The sequence below is a fragment of the Cygnus olor genome, chromosome 5 (genome assembly GCF_009769625.2).
Source record: "Cygnus olor isolate bCygOlo1 chromosome 5, bCygOlo1.pri.v2, whole genome shotgun sequence".
NCBI classification, from domain to species: Eukaryota; Metazoa; Chordata; class Aves; order Anseriformes; family Anatidae; genus Cygnus; species Cygnus olor.
Window position 1 is genome coordinate 26,994,666 of NC_049173.1, and position 15,311 is coordinate 27,009,976.

The 15,311-nt window shown below is 44.9% G+C and overlaps 1 long non-coding RNA gene across 3 annotated transcripts; it reads left to right on the top strand.

The window, feature by feature from the left end:
* The first annotated feature begins 2,398 nt into the window (after positions 1 to 2,398).
* On the top strand, positions 2,399 to 13,702 carry LOC121071460. 3 transcript variants are annotated; one of them, XR_005820613.1, is made up of 4 exons: positions 3,419 to 4,098; positions 11,972 to 12,179; positions 12,970 to 13,105; positions 13,446 to 13,702. It is a non-coding gene; the product is annotated as an uncharacterized LOC121071460 (long non-coding RNA). The 3 variants fall into 3 exon arrangements; XR_005820614.1 differs by lacking the exons at positions 3,419 to 4,098; positions 12,970 to 13,105; positions 13,446 to 13,702 and adding exons at positions 2,399 to 2,424; positions 2,667 to 2,707 and having other exon boundaries at positions 11,972 to 12,251; XR_005820615.1 differs by lacking the exons at positions 12,970 to 13,105; positions 13,446 to 13,702 and adding an exon at positions 4,450 to 4,521 and having other exon boundaries at positions 11,972 to 12,251.
* The last annotated feature ends 1,609 nt before the right edge of the window (positions 13,703 to 15,311 follow it).

Genomic DNA, 15,311 nt, shown 5'->3' on the forward strand with positions numbered 1-15,311 from the left:
GGGACACCTGGCCTGCAAACTTAAGAGTAAGATGTGAATTCATCAGGTTCAGGTATTTATATGCATATATATGTATATATAAACCAGCTAGGATTTTAGTTATTAGTTTCCAGCAAGTGGTCACATTTAAAAGGAAAAGAAGACATTTTGCCACTGATTGTAGTAATTATAAAATGAGAGAGTGATGCAGGTTTAGAGGTCCTGGTTGTTTTCTAGGAGGTAGAGAGCTAACTCTCCCTCTCATGTACGAATACAGAACAGTCTGCAGTGAAAAAAAAACACGTTACTCTGCATATTATTCACCCATGAGGTACCTTTGTTTATGTAGAGATTTCCAGCAGTAAGTTGTCCTTCATAATCCCAGCAGCTAATGCTGCAGCTGAAGCTTTGTCGAAGGTTGTCTTTTACTGTGGTTATTTCCATCAGAGAAAAAAAAAAAAAAAACTGCTTAAGGAGGAGTGTGATTACCTGTGACACAGCACTAAGATGAATGGCTCCAGGAGCAACCAATTACACCTGAGAAAACTCTGCAGGCTTGAGATCATGCGAAATACGGGAATCTCTGACCTCGTGTGTTTTGTACGTTTTTCTGTCAGCTGATGCTAAATCCACATTAGTGAAGAGCAAAGAGGAAAGAGGCTGGCTGGCAAAGGTCAGGACTCCCACAGATCTGGCTGTGCCCTTGCCTGCGAGTTTGACAGTGTTGTTGGAGCCCTTTGAGCCCTTCTGTTTCCCTTTGGCAGCCGCTGTGGTCCAGCCCTGAGGAAGAGACCTTGCTAGCTGAGCTGGAACACGGTCGTATCGTAATGCTGCTGACTCAGCTAGTTTACAAGGGTCAGCTTTGAACCCAACCTACCTGCTAATTTTTCCTTCGATGTCTGGGGAGTCGAAGCATGGGGACAGACCATCTGTCACAACCGAATCAGAAGACATACTTTAAAAGTTTGCTCGGAAATTAAAATCTTTGTAGGCTAGGGGTCAAACCTTGGACTCTCTTACACTTGAGTAACCCCATATGGATTGGCATTGGCAGGAACCAGCAACCTGTAGGGCACGCAGACATGCTGCATTACACATCTGAAATGCATGGCCATGCATGAAGATTGCCAGAGTCAGGCAGAAACAGCTGCAAAAAGCAGCACCGGGTTTTGATGGAATACGTGCTGACTCCCACTGGAGGAGAAATAACACCCAAGGGGAGGAGGGAGGGCTGCCCTTCAGGTGACCTAGCTTCCTATGGTTAAATGATCACTTCTCCTGCCAGCTTTCGGCAAAAAAAGAAAAGCTTTTTGGCCTCAGCAAAGCAAGGCCGCAAAACCTAGGCCCCAGGGGCACCCGCAGGGATTTCACATGCTGGGATGAAGTGATCCCAGAGACCGACAGAGGCATTGGGACATGAGATGCATGGGGGGACAAATGATTCCTGACAGCACACCAGAACTTGTCCACCACTTGGATTTGGGGCTTCTAGACCTGCTCTTACACTGCAAGTCCAGGAACTGTCAAGCTGTGGGGCGGTTCCCAAGAGACATTTGCATGCTGATTTTTTTTCTAATATAGGTCTTGGATGTCCACAAGGGGGTTAATTAGGGATGAAATCAGTGTTCTGCGCAACCTACAATAGTTGCTGGATGCAGAGAGCAATAAAAGTCTTAGCTCAGCTGTGACTTGATCGTGAAGGACTGCTGCTTTATGTGGTGGTGGTAGGAAAATGTGGCTGGGGGGAGGTGTTTTACTAGCCAGGTGAGAGCCTGGCTGGAGATTTCAATAAGCCTTAGAGATCTGGAAGGGGCTGGGGGATGTGATGATATTCATACCAAGGGTAGCTTCCCTATGGGGCTGCTGAAGCGTGGGGAGCAGTGTCTGGCTGCACTGCCTGGAGGTACAGCGGGGCTCAATCTAGCCTGAATTTGCTGCTTTTTGTTTAGGCCTGTGGAAGGGCTTCTGTGTCTTTTTACTTCCCTTTCAGATGTGTTCATTTGCCTAATGCTGTGTCTTCCAACTGGCCTTGGATTGATCAATGCTAAGCAGTACTGAGTTTTTTTCCCCCTAAAATGTAGCTCTCTGCTGGTTACTGTGGGTTACAGGATACAACCTGACTTGTTCTTAGACTTTTTTTTCTCTACCCTTAAGGATCATAAATCTGTATTACTGCTAGTGGGTGACAGCTGAGATATCTAAAGACTTTTTGATTAAGGAGCTGGAAACCCACACCCCCAAAGCCCAACTGCATGACTGCAAAATAGTGGAGTTGACAATGCTGCAGATGAGTCAGGCCCAAAGCAGCTGGGTTAATTTCCAAACACTCCTCTCCTGCAATTCCTCCTCCTTTATATCTAAGGCTCCTGGCTGCCTTGATGAGAGTGATTTTGATTAATGGTGGAGAGCAGTGTGAGAAGACAAAATCAGTGCTGAACCCTAGAGGTATAAAGAAACAAATGCTGTTTTCCCCTGAGGTTTTTATTTATTCCAGCAGTGTTGTGATGGTAGAAGAAAAGCTAGGGTAGGAGGGCTGGTTCTGGTGACTCCTGGAACAACAGGCATCCCTGCTGGGATCTGGTCAGGCAGCCTCTTACCCCCTTTTTATGTGAAGAGGGGAAGGTTTGACTCAGGGTGTGGGTTTTCTTTTCTTTTTTTTTTTTTTTTCTTTTTTCTTTTTTTAACAGATCTGTATCTCCAAGTTGGCTTCTGCGGTCTTCAACAGGAGGTAACTCCAATGAAGCTTTTCAAATTCTACCCTTTTGTGGGGATTCCCTTTTGTCGCATAATGGTTATATGTTTTGTGCCTCCTCTTTCTCAGTGGGGGGTACCAAAATCATTCTTCCTTATCAACTCAGCTCATAGGAGTGTTAGAGAAGAAGAGATTTGTGTCCCCCAGGCCCCATGTGTACTGGAGGGTAGGACTATAAACCTAACTTCACGAGGAAGTCAGAGCAGCAAATACGTAGTTGAGGATTGAAAGGGGGTGCTTGGAATGCACTTCTTCTGTGTGAGCCTGCTTTGATGGGGAGGTGCAAGCTGCTTGGAGAGGCCTGGTGGACAGTGCTCATGCCACAGTAACTTGTCTAAATGGAGGAAATCCTATGAGACAAAATGATGCCCTGACTAGCTCATTCTCCCATCCTGTATTCACATTGTTTGAATGTGTTTCAGTGTTGGTAGAGGAAGAGAAGCAGTAAAATAGCTTGTCAGTGTGGATAAAATGACAATGCTCCTTTCCCTTCAGAAGATCAGACCATCTCCTCACCTGTAGGTCTAGCCTAGGAGTTTCCTTTCCCTTATCCCCCTATGTACTGAACAAACCCTTCGACCTTCACCAATGCAACTGTGCTCTGCCCTGCTGCACCTCCCTGCCAGGAGCTGGTCCAGCCAGCCACAGCTCCATTTGTACCCTGCTGATATTCTTGCACAGACAGTGCTGCTGTTTCTCTCAGCTTCCCCAAAACCATGCTGGGAGCCAGTGATCCCAAGGCCTTCTTCTCTCAGGACTCTGCCACCTGTGTTGAGAATGCAGCCCACCTCCAGTCCCGGGAATAAATGGTATGTGTGTGTGATCCTTCTATAGGGAGTATATCACCTGCAGCATGCATGCAGGCAAAACTGAGATACGTGAAAAGCAACGTTACCAGTATGTCTAGGGGAGCAAGCTCCAATGGCACGCGTTCACCTCCACATTCAGACAGGTAACCCTCAGAGAATGCAGTGACATACAGCTCAAATGAAACTTAATGTGAACCAAAAAGAAAAAAAGAGCAGCTCGGCTACACAAATCATTGGCAAAATGAAACCAGTTTGAAAGCCCAGCTGGGAAAATATGGCCAATAACAATTTTAATTCTCGTGTGATGAGTAATGTCTCCTGGCACCTAGCAAGCAGTTGACATCAAGCTAGCAGAAGTCAGAAAGGACACTAAATAATGCCATGTTCTGCCGTGACGTCAGCGGGTGATAATTCTGGAGCCTACAAGTAGGCATCAGTTCCCAAGAAGACTAAAGATAATAACTCACCCTTTCTGGTACTCCATGGGTGGGCGACTGGGGAGCTGGTCTTGGCAGCAGGGGATGCTGCCCAGTCATGCAGTGTGACTGAAATCCCCAGGTAGTGAGAATTGTACAGTCAGCTGAGTGGAGACTTATTTAGGAATCAGACAGTTTAGGTTTATCTGGCCATCCATGGCAACAGACTGTTTTTGTTGGCTAATGGGCTCTACAACCCTTTTAAAAAATTTACCTTTGTTACAAAATGTGCTAATCAGCTGAACTTCAAGTCTCCAACCGGAAAGAGGATCTTGCTGTGAAAATTCTCTCTCTTGGTAATTTTATGGTAGAGGTGAGATGGTGGGAAGCTGGGAGAAGTACAGAGAAGAGAGCACAGTGAAGTGGCTCCAACATGCTTTAATTGAGCTGTGCTCATGCGTTGTGTCTGTGTTGAGTGCCTGCTTTCTGACAGCCAGGCATGTCTGAGGTATCTCAAAGTGGCAGCTGAAGTCTCTGATCCCTTTTGAAATGCTTGGCATGAAAGGTGAGTGGGAGATGATAAAAAGATGTCTGTAGCAGCTTTGGGAACCAAATTCGGATCTGCTGAGTCTTGAGTTGGTGTGGTGGGCACAAATTATACCATTTGGCTGATTTCTGGAAATATTACAGGATTTACTGTGGCTGCTGTATAGACAAGCCCATCCATGGGCCTGAGAAGGCCACAGACAATTCCAAAAACCTCGCACACAGGCAGTTATGCTCACACACAACACGGAGCAGAGCTACTTGATTTAATTTGACTCTTAGTCCAAGTCCTGTGGATTGCTGAGGGTGTTGTGTGATAGATATTGGTATCTACTGCATCCTTTTCTCATGGTATAAAATTACACCCAAATGCAGCATTACACCATTTCAGCACTGCTGGGGCTGCAAGAAGCCTGGCACGCTAAAGGTACACTAAGGAAAACAGTGGCTAGATTAGAGGTTGTGGGAATTTCACCATTGGGTTTCCATCGCTCTGCCCTTCCCACTGCTTTCAGGGTGAAGGTAGCTTGATAAGGAAAAAAGGAAAGACCCCCCAGAGTCAGAAATGCATCATATCAGATTTACGCCCAGAACTGATGGCTCCCAGTGGTGCTGCTTTCAAAAGATCAGCCTTCAGCAGCTGGTTGAGATTTTGAACTGAGATCATCTCCGAATCACACCTGCTGCTCCTGCAGACTTGCAAAGGAAGGTGCGTCACAGTAGTAAGCACAAGACCTGAGCAATACCTTTCTTTGTGGAAGATACTCAGTGAGCAAAGTGTTTTTCCTGTCTCTAAAAGAGACTCTTGCCCTTTCAAAAGGAAGGCTACAACAGCTGCAACCCATGGTTGTGATCCATGAATACGGTTCTTTGAAATGTACTCATTTCTTTGAAGGGTGTTAGCCCGCTCTTGCAGGAACTCCAGATTTCATTTCTCCTTCTACTCTCTAGTTTATTAAACCAGAAATCGTATGTTACTCCAGGGAAGTTAAAAACTACTAAAAATGGTTAGTGATCTATTAAAAACCCAAGAGTTTTATCTAGCATTTTTGGTAATTGTGCAAACTTTGTGGAGTATTTTCTAACTTGCTTGGTCTGCTTAAGGTTTGATGTGGCTTGAGTGATGTACTGAAAAAAAACAATTGCTGCACTTAGTCATTAATGAGTGGAGGGCTGTATATCTCATTCATTCTGCTAATATGCCAGCATAGACAGATTTTTTTCAGTGCGTTACGTTGTTACTCAACGCATTGTGCAACCGTTTGGGGTTTAGAAGGACTGCACCCAGTACCTTATTAATTCAAATAGCATGGTGCCAGCCTTGGATCAAGGGGAACTAAAGACCTCATGCAGTTTCAGTGGTTTGTTTGCATGGTTTTCTGTGCCAACAGCTGTGAACATTCTGTATGGACAAAACTAGTGATGTAATTTGCACTGTTTGTTTTTTTTCTGATGATCAAAAGATCAGAGAATAAGTGGCATTTGTCCATGTTGCTTCATACTGATAGAGGAAAGAAGCCTGCAAGTATATTTGTTTTCTTAAGGGGTTTTCTTTCCTGATGTGATTATGCATTTTTTTTCCTGTGCTTTTGCAATATCAGAGATGTCAGGTCCTCTCTTATTTCTCACTGTTGATGGAATACTTGGAAAGTATCAAAGAGGAGACTAACGTACAGATATGACTCAAGTCTCTAAATGTGATTGCCAGTTGCCAGTCCTGAATAATTCCCAGGTTTCTCTTCCTGTGCTCCCCCTATAGACACCTCTAGGATATACAGACCTTTGATATGAGCCCCCAAGCCAGCAGCACCACCTGCTCCCACCTTACCTGCTGCTCTTTCTCTTGGCATGAAATGCCTGGCTAAAGTTACTGGCCCCAAGGACCTAACAGCTGCTGAACTGGATTATTATCCACAAGGAGAGGAGGTAGAGAACTACAGAGACTAGTCACTTATGCGTATTTTTTCCCTTCAGCTGGGGAAAAGTCATGAGGTTAAAAGGCAAGAAAGCCGTTGTTTGAATTGTTGTGTTTGTGTCCTGTCTCTTCATCGCTTTAAGGTAATCAATCTACACAGCTTCTGCCAGCCCAACGCTAGTTCTTAGTAGCTGATGAAAAGAGTTTTTCCTCTATACCAACAGAGAATACAGCCCTCTACAGCTGGTTAACGTCCTTTATAACTGTAGCATTCCATTATAGATCTTGGCAGTGCTGTACATGAATGACAAAATCATATCTGTTATCACATATTAATCCATCTCAAAGTTGTATTAGCTGTTTTTGCTATGTCTTTTGCAAGGCTCTTTGTGTTCAGCTTGTGTTTTATCACATCCACCACATCCCTGTCCAAGACACATCCTGTGCGTTTCTCTCCTCCACTTCAAACCACCTCTTGTCAGCTTGGGACAAAACCCTATATTTCTTAGTGTTTGTCCTTCCACATGATTGTATTGGAAAGCATTTGGATTGAATATGCCCATGGCCAATCCAGTCCATGCCATATGACTGATGGTTGTAGATACTCCCCTGTAGCCTGTAAGGGGTAGAAGCACCTGGGAGTACTGTACTGCTCTTGGGCACAATTGTTGGATATTATAGTGAGATTATTATTATTAGCCTCCTTTACTCTCCTCTCTATCCTCTTTCTTCTTCCTAAAAACAGATTTAATTTGAGCACCACAATGTTCCCATGGACCTGGTGTAAGAATATTTATTAGGGAACCATTCAACAGCTTCTGCTTAAACTCTTCTTTCCCATCCCTTCCTCATACCTGAACTCTTAATTCTCACTTCAGTAGTTTCCCTCTCTCCTCTAGCAAATACCCTTTGAGTAAGCCAATGTCATTTCTGAAGAGTGAGCCTGTACTACAGAAGCTTCCAAGCTTCTGATTTAGGACATAAAGATTACGAAAGGGGTCTGCCTGGAGCACCGGAGAGGAAAGTTTAGCTGTGGTAGAGATCAGTGGGCTCCAAAGCGTGGTGAGCATACCTGGAGGTATGCAAGATGATCCACTGGAGTGCAGGAAGAAAATGTTAGAACTTCAGTAGTACATGTATATAATTTATAAACAGATAAATATACTGGGGAGTGCACACTCATTTTTTTTATACTGATAGGGCTATGCAATCAAAAAAGATTGGAAATGACTGGTCTATATTACCACAGCATGCCTCCCCTTCCAGGAGGGTTTTGCCTAGAGGGTTTTATCTCCATGCTGCTAGTCCAAGGAGCCCATAGGACCACCAATTTCAAGTGTACTTTAAACCTGGATATGAACAGAAAGAGCACAGAGACAGGAAGGCCCCACATGAATAAAGATACGACCAGAGAGAGACCTCTGATGGTCTGGTTTATGCATATATGCAAGCTAGAAGCTGCTATTTGGCCTGCGGACAAGCAAAACTCCAGGGGCTGGCATGAGTTTGCCAAGCATTTGTTGTTTTCTGTTTCGAAGGGGGTCCTACGATGTCCTCAACACAGAGGCTGGCAGATGGTGCTCTCTCATATAGTGAATGTGTATTTTAGGACTGCTTTCCAGTATAAGAACATACATTTTAGTGCCTTTTAGAAAGCAACACTGAGTCTGCATATAAAAGGTAACGGATATTTTGTCCTATTAATATGGATACTTGTATACTTTATGGTTTGCTGTTGTGTTAGACAGTACTTTGACATTCACTTTGTCTGTCATCTTAAAGAAAATAAAGCATGTGAAGCCAAAGAAGGCAAATATTTGTCCAGTTATGATTTAGGGACATGGATACATTTCTGTATGTATTTTTAGGGAGTCTTTTTTTTTTTTTTTTTTTCCTAATGCTGTCTAGATGTGTGGTTACAGGTTGGGAGAATAAGGTAGCAGGTGTGGTGTGCTGGTCTTCTACAGCCAAAAGCATTTTTTTGCTGTATCTGGCATGTCTGGACAATGGTTTGAACATCTGAGCACCTTCTTCAGACTGTGAGCAGCTTCATAAGCTGTGCACAACCCATTACTGCCACCCACACTGATGCGTGTTGGAAACGTGCAACGGTTCGTGGGGCAATGAGCAGGGCTCCCCTGTCCCCTCCTTCCCATCAGACACAGAGCCTCATGTTTGCTAGGAGCTGCTTTGCCGTGTGGGCTATTGCCACTCTGGCAAGTCCCCCACAGTGTCCCCTGAGATGTGGGGATGTTGCTGCTGAGCCTGGCACAGGTGAGCAGTGCCGGCTCCCAGGCTGTGGAGTCATGGCAGAGGGGTGCGTGTCCCCAAGACCCTCGCTGGCCAGGGTGGGCTCTGCGGAGCTCTGAAGGGGCAGTGCTGTGGCTGGGAGCCACAGACGAGGCCCTTAGATGGGGGGATTCGGAAAATCAACCGTGATGTTCCGGCAAAAAAGCCGAAACAACCTGAAATGTTAACCTGAGCGTGACTGTCTGCTACCTACAAAATACAGGTGGGGCCCTGCTGTGAAGCCTGCCTCGATGGCTGGGAAGCAGGGCAGCAGTGAAGTTGTCCAGCAGGCACTGCGAAGTTCTCCATCCTCTGTACTTTCTTCCTGCATCCAGCACCTCTTCCTGCTTCTGTGTGCTTAGGTTTCTCTGTCTCTGTATTGCCATCTACCGGTGAGATTGCCAAGAGACCACCGAAGATGACCCATGAGGACCACACCAACCCCTGGTGACCTGCCTGAAGGTCCCTGCTTACTGGCCGAGGTGGCAACAGGCCTCTCCTTGCAGATGTCCTGTGGGGACAGTCAAGGCAGCAGAGGCCATGGGCAAACAGTGAAGTCTCTGTGGTGTCTAGCTAGTCACTAGTCAAGCGGCTAGCTGGGAGGGATCTGAGGTGGCCTGCTGTAGCTGTCCTAGTGTGAGAGCCCAGGAGCACAGCCACCGAGTGGTGAGTCCAGCTGGCCGATGGCACTGAGGGCTGCTGGAAGGATGGGGTGAGCCTGGAGCAGCAGCTCGGTGTCACCTCGTCTGTCACTTGTGCAAAGGGCCACAAGGGGTGTGTGTGTGTGTACAGGGGTGTGTGAGGGAGGCTCAGGCCCAGCGTGGAGCACATAGGGCACTGCAGCTTTTCTGCATGGTGGCAGGCCATGTTCTCCATCGGCAGATGCTACTGTGAAGGCAAACGCCCCTCAGTCAGCTGCTGAGCATGCTTGTGGTGTGTGAGGTGGCTCGTGTGTGACTGAACACTGTTGTTCTGCTTCTGGGATGGGGCTGAGTGTAAAAGAGAAGACCAAAGAAAGCCTGAAGTGGTTTGGGTGAATGTCGATGTCGGGGCTTTACGGATTGAGTTCAACTCTGTCCCCCCCTTAAGTTTTATTCTGCAGTAAGGGCATTGCTGTCATCAAAGTGGCATGAGGGCTGGTGTCTATCAAAGACATTAATTTTGGCTGACATGAATGCAATAGGTTAAAAAAAACAGTTTAAAATAGGCTTTAATAGGTTAAAAAAAAAGGTGGATGGAAGAAACTTTAACCCTTCTGTTTCCTTACAGCCTTGTGGAAGGGGAGTACGTCCCTTAGCCACTTTCGGATGTGTAAATGCCTTTGTCTAGCCTGCTTTCCTGTCAGTCCGGCTCTCAAAGGGTGTTCAGGCAACCTCCTTCCACCCCCCCACTCCTTCTCTGACCCTTTTGGCAGTCCTGGGTTTTCCTGGGTGGAGGCTGGGAAACCAACAGTGCCTTGGCAGGCCAGAGAGGAAAGTCTGTTAGGGCACCTAGCATGGCCCTCTGTAATTGCTTCCTCCTGCTGCCCTTTCCCCTGCCAGCCCCGGGGTAGTTTCTGAATCTCTCCTTGACTGGGATATATCCCCCACGTGCCAGGGGGAAATCCATAATCAACTCAGTTAATGTTAAACAGATTGTTATTTGGGAAAGTAATCACCAGAAAGTATGTTACTGGTTAACCGCCCTCTCTTGCACTGGCTCTACCTGATCTCAGGAGAAGGAGAATAATGGCACTGTGCAATGCTGTTCTCCATCTTCTGCTGACACTGCATTGCCCCCCATTTAAAAAGAGGCAAACATTCACGCTGTTGCTTTGTCATTAGAGCAGCTACCCTAGTCTTCCTCTGGTACTTCCACTGTTTAGAATGCACACGATTTGTTTGAGTTGATTTTTCTTTAAAAACACACACAAACAAGTACTGACTCTGATGGATTGTTAATATAGTGTCTCTTTCAACCTAGGAAAGCCTCAGAGCTTGTCTGAATTCAGTCAAAAGGTTTATATTAAAATAAATCACTTTTTTTTTAGCACAACAAACCAAACACATTTATGCTCCACACAGAGTTAATTTGTGCAAATTTCTGTCCACCTCATGTTTTAATATAAAAGCTATAAACCCTGGGGTGAAAGGATGCTGGGAAGAATGGTGTCTTGCAAAAATGCCACTAGACACGAGGCTGAGAGCAGCACTGCCAGGCATTGCTGTAATAATTTTTGTTTCTTTGGGTTATGTAAGTAGCTACAGAGTCTTCATTCTGTGCCTAAGGCCAGACTGCTAATGGTTCAATGGAGGCTACTGTTAAGGCAGCGTGCAGAAAGAAAACAATTCAAAATTCATCAGCAAATGCATTGTCTGCACACACTTAGACTGGAAAAAGCAAAAACTCTACAGCATTGTTTACAGAGCATTCAGTCAGCCCCAGCTTCAGCAGCACATAATCTTCAGGTGTTCTTGGCATGGGATCAAGGTCCTGTTTTGTGGTGTGAGGAGGAGGGAGGGCGAGCAGGTCTGAAGCAGGAAACAGCTTCCCTTGAATACATTGCACTCAAAATCAGCTGTGGTGCAGTGTGCTGTTTGACCGGGTAGGCAGCATTTTAGCTAGATTCCTTATCGTGACTGACCTCTTCAAGCAGGATAAACCCAGCTTTCAGCATAAAAGATACAGGCTTAAAAACCAAGTTATAATTTTTAAGCATTCTTTAATCCCACCAAGCCAAAACTCCTCCCCAGCTCTAAGCAAAGATGAGATTTGGTGACTACTCTCATCACTCTTTTTTCTTCTGACTGGAGGTTACCTGTTCTCTGCCACCCTTCTCAGCAACCCACTTTTTGGGTGTTTGGATTTTTGCTTATGTTGCTCTTCCAGTCTCCCTTTCTGAAGGGATTGCCTCTTGTTCCCCAAAACACCCTTTGCATCAGCCTGGGCTGTCCTTCAACAAAGGAAGCAGCTAGTGCAAAGCATTCTGGCATGACTCAGAAATCCTTACGGATGAGCTAAACAGCAGAACAGAAACCAGATCAACAGGAGTTCTCAAAAAAATTTAGCTATACCTCCAACATCTCTCTTCTGATCTGTTTCTCTCCCAACCCTTCTACTTCAGTGTATGGCCATACCAATATCAGAAAGAGAGGTGTGCTTAAAATCCTCGTGCGGATGAGGCAGGTTGTATTGGTCAGTTAAAGCATGTCTTGCTTTCCTTTAGGGAAAATTTATCAGTTAACATATTGAGAATATGTCCTTTCTCCTTCTCCCCTGCTATCAGTGAGGACAAAGCCTGTCTGCTTTGGGATGGAGTCTTAGGAGTGAGGACCAGCTCTTCTTCTGTGTGCACAGTACCCATCACAAGCATTCCACAGCTGTTCACCACGAAGATTACAAAGCAGAAGAGGAAAACACCACATGCGCCCCCTTTGTGGTGATGTTGGAGTCACTGTGCCATAAGAAATCCAAATGCTGAAACAACCAAGAAGGTCATATTTGAACCCTTGGGAATATGAATCAAATTATAGTGCAAGCTCCAGTTCCAGTTCTGGTTTGAGTGTGTGTGTATATATATATATATATATATATATATATATATATATATATATATATTCCTTCCAACTCAGGATATTCTGTTTCTATGATATATCCATATATATGACGTATGACAGCACTACTACCTACTGGAGTGTATACCATGCCACAACAATGGTGTGTAGCTGCCGACTGCAGTGCAGGATGAGCTGCTGCAGTGCTGCCACCCAGTCCTTGTACAGCATGACGCCCACCATGGGTGAACGATGCATTTGTACTCACCTAAGAGACTTTCCAGGTTGCTGTGCGGTAGCAGGGTAAGGTGACAGGACTGTCACCAGAAACTTCTGCCTTGTGCCATAGCCCAGAGGCTGTGCTGGACCAAGCCAACCACCAAGTTAAAGGTCTGATCACATCATGGGCTCCCTGAGCCTCATGTTAACAGTTTGCAGGCACCCTCATTCTGCCCTACCTCTTGTGTGGTCCATGGCAATCTTCAACCCAGGCTCCCTCTGCCCTTGGCCCATATTTTCTCTTCAACTCTATGAAGGGTGATGAGCCTAGTAAGGATCTGCAAGCAGAGGCAATGCTAGCCAGTAATGAGAAAGCTAGTTAAGCATAGAAAGTTACAGCAAATTGTGCCATGGTATCAGGTATGATACTTGTCTGATAATGCACTGCTAGACTTATCTTCCATGCTGCTGCTTAGCTGTGAGGGTTAATGTGTTTTGACTTTTGCTTCAGGGATTCCTATGGCTTCAGAGAGGCAGGATCTCTGGCAGAGCATGACATCCATTTTTCATGATGAAGCTGCGGTAACATGATGCCAGTGGGACAACTCTATATGTGTCTGAAGAGAACTGGAGCATCCTGATGGGTTGTGAGTAATGTTATATCTGTAGTTGTAATGTTCAGTGGATGCACAGAACCAATCTTTTTTAGCTGTTTGCACATATTTAATTCATTATAATAACTCAAAATGCAGCCACTTTGATGCTCTGTCCCTGTGACCAATTCTTTAATTGGGTTAACATTGCTACAAACATGGTATTACATGAGAATCTTGGCTTTAAAATAAGTTTATGAAGAGCACTTCGAATTTTAAGTATGAAATTTGACTTTTAGGTGACTACTGTCAGTGGATGGAATACCCCGTACTCTGATATGGGGAGTTTAGCTTACTGAAATTGAGATTTGCTTATCTGCGTTTCCACTTCTAGGGACATGTATTCTGCATTTCCTTGCATACACCAAATCCATTTTAAAATGATAGTCAAGATTCTTATGCAGTGTCTTGATTGAAGAAGCTAGAAGGTTCAGAAAAGACTCATAATTGCAAGATCTGCCAAGACTCACGATTCGGTGGGACTGAATTCAGAGCTGTGCAAAATGCAAGACCAGAAAAGAACTGTGGCCAAATTCCTTCAAAACTGTCATGCCAAAATGAGCTATTGTACAGTTGGCTGCAGGCATTAGTCTTGATGGAGAACAAGGGCTCTCCTTCCCCAACTAAAATGGCCTTTGTGTCAGCCCAGGGTTCCTCACTAGAAAAATTCACACTCCTCCAAGAGTGGGCTGCCTCAGTTCTTTGGTGCAATAGGGCATATTCCAACATTGAAATTTTGGAGAGAGTGTAATTCTCAAGGAATGAGTTTACTTATCATTTAATTGATTTTAATAAAATAGCTCCAAAGAACCAGCATGGGCTTTTTTTTTTTCCACAATGTTATTTTTATTAGTAATTTATTCAGCCTAGCAGATGCCAACATGCAAACTATGCAAAGAGCAAATCTCTTCCTCCAAGTGTAAATATTTACTGATCATAGTCAATGGTATTTAGTACTCTGCAAACATATTGTCAACGGTTCTATCCAGACTCTTCCCTAATTGCAGCTTGAGAGTTGGCAGAGGCATGTCCTCTATGAAAAGATGGCTACAGGAAGGGAAGAAAAAAAAAAAAGGAAAGAAAAAAAAAACGACAGCAGGCTAAATAGGTTCTTGGCTTAATTTGATTGGAGTTATACCAGAGGTGAATATGGCCCAGCACAAGTTAAACTCTGGTGCAGGAGCCACACAGAGAGTTGGAAGGATGATCCTTGTGCCTCTAGAGGGACTACTTTCCCCCAGCAGACCATGGCACTGCTCTAAAAGGGACCTTGGCACTGCTCTAAAAGGGACTTTACAGTGTAGGGTAGGCAGGTTCAACCTTCCACCTGTTTGAAGGGATGTAGTTCCACTCCTTCTTAGATGTAGAAAGAGATGAAGGACTATTCTTTGCATTGCCTCAACTGGCTAAGTTTATTTGAGCAGTCCAAAAGAGCAAATATTTGCTATCCCAACCACCATCTGTTCTGGAAAGGAGACTATTTTTTAAACACAGACCTGCCTTTTTGTCAGCACAAAACCCTGCATGGGTTAATGTCTGGAAGAGAGCTCGACTATACTGGAGCCACTTCTGCTTAAACTAATATCCTAAAATCTCCTTTACTGCACCTCCAGCCCAATCCCCTTTGATGCCATTTCATTACATCCCATAATCTCTACTCTCTCAACAACCTCAAATAAATACAAACCAACTGAAAGATAAACAGTGGCTTAGACCTCATTTATATTCTATGAAAACCTCCTATTGCCTGCATGTCTTAGCACCCCAGCTTTTCACATGAGGCGTGTAAAGTTGCAAAGATCTTTAAACACCTTTCAAAACGATGTCCTCTGGGGGCCTGAACAGCAGATGTTCCCCGTGCATCACAGGGAGAGAGGTGAACAGGGCACGTTCATGATATCACGTTCTCTTTGTTTAGGTGATCACGGCTTTACTTTAGTACCTTTATTTTCCCATTCCACATCTGGGCTTTTCTGTGTGCATTTTCATTTATTTTTTTTCTCCTGAGACTGCTTAAGAAATGTGCTTGTTCCCCACCATACCAACCCAAGGGGTGTGAGCCCTCCTGCTTCATATTATTTGCTCCATCTTTGCACTTGATCCTGTCAGATAATCTTTTTCTACAGCACACAGTCCTTCCCCCCATTTTCAACCGTCTCTTCTAATTCTCCTGAATAGCAGAGGTTCTTCCTCCCTTTCT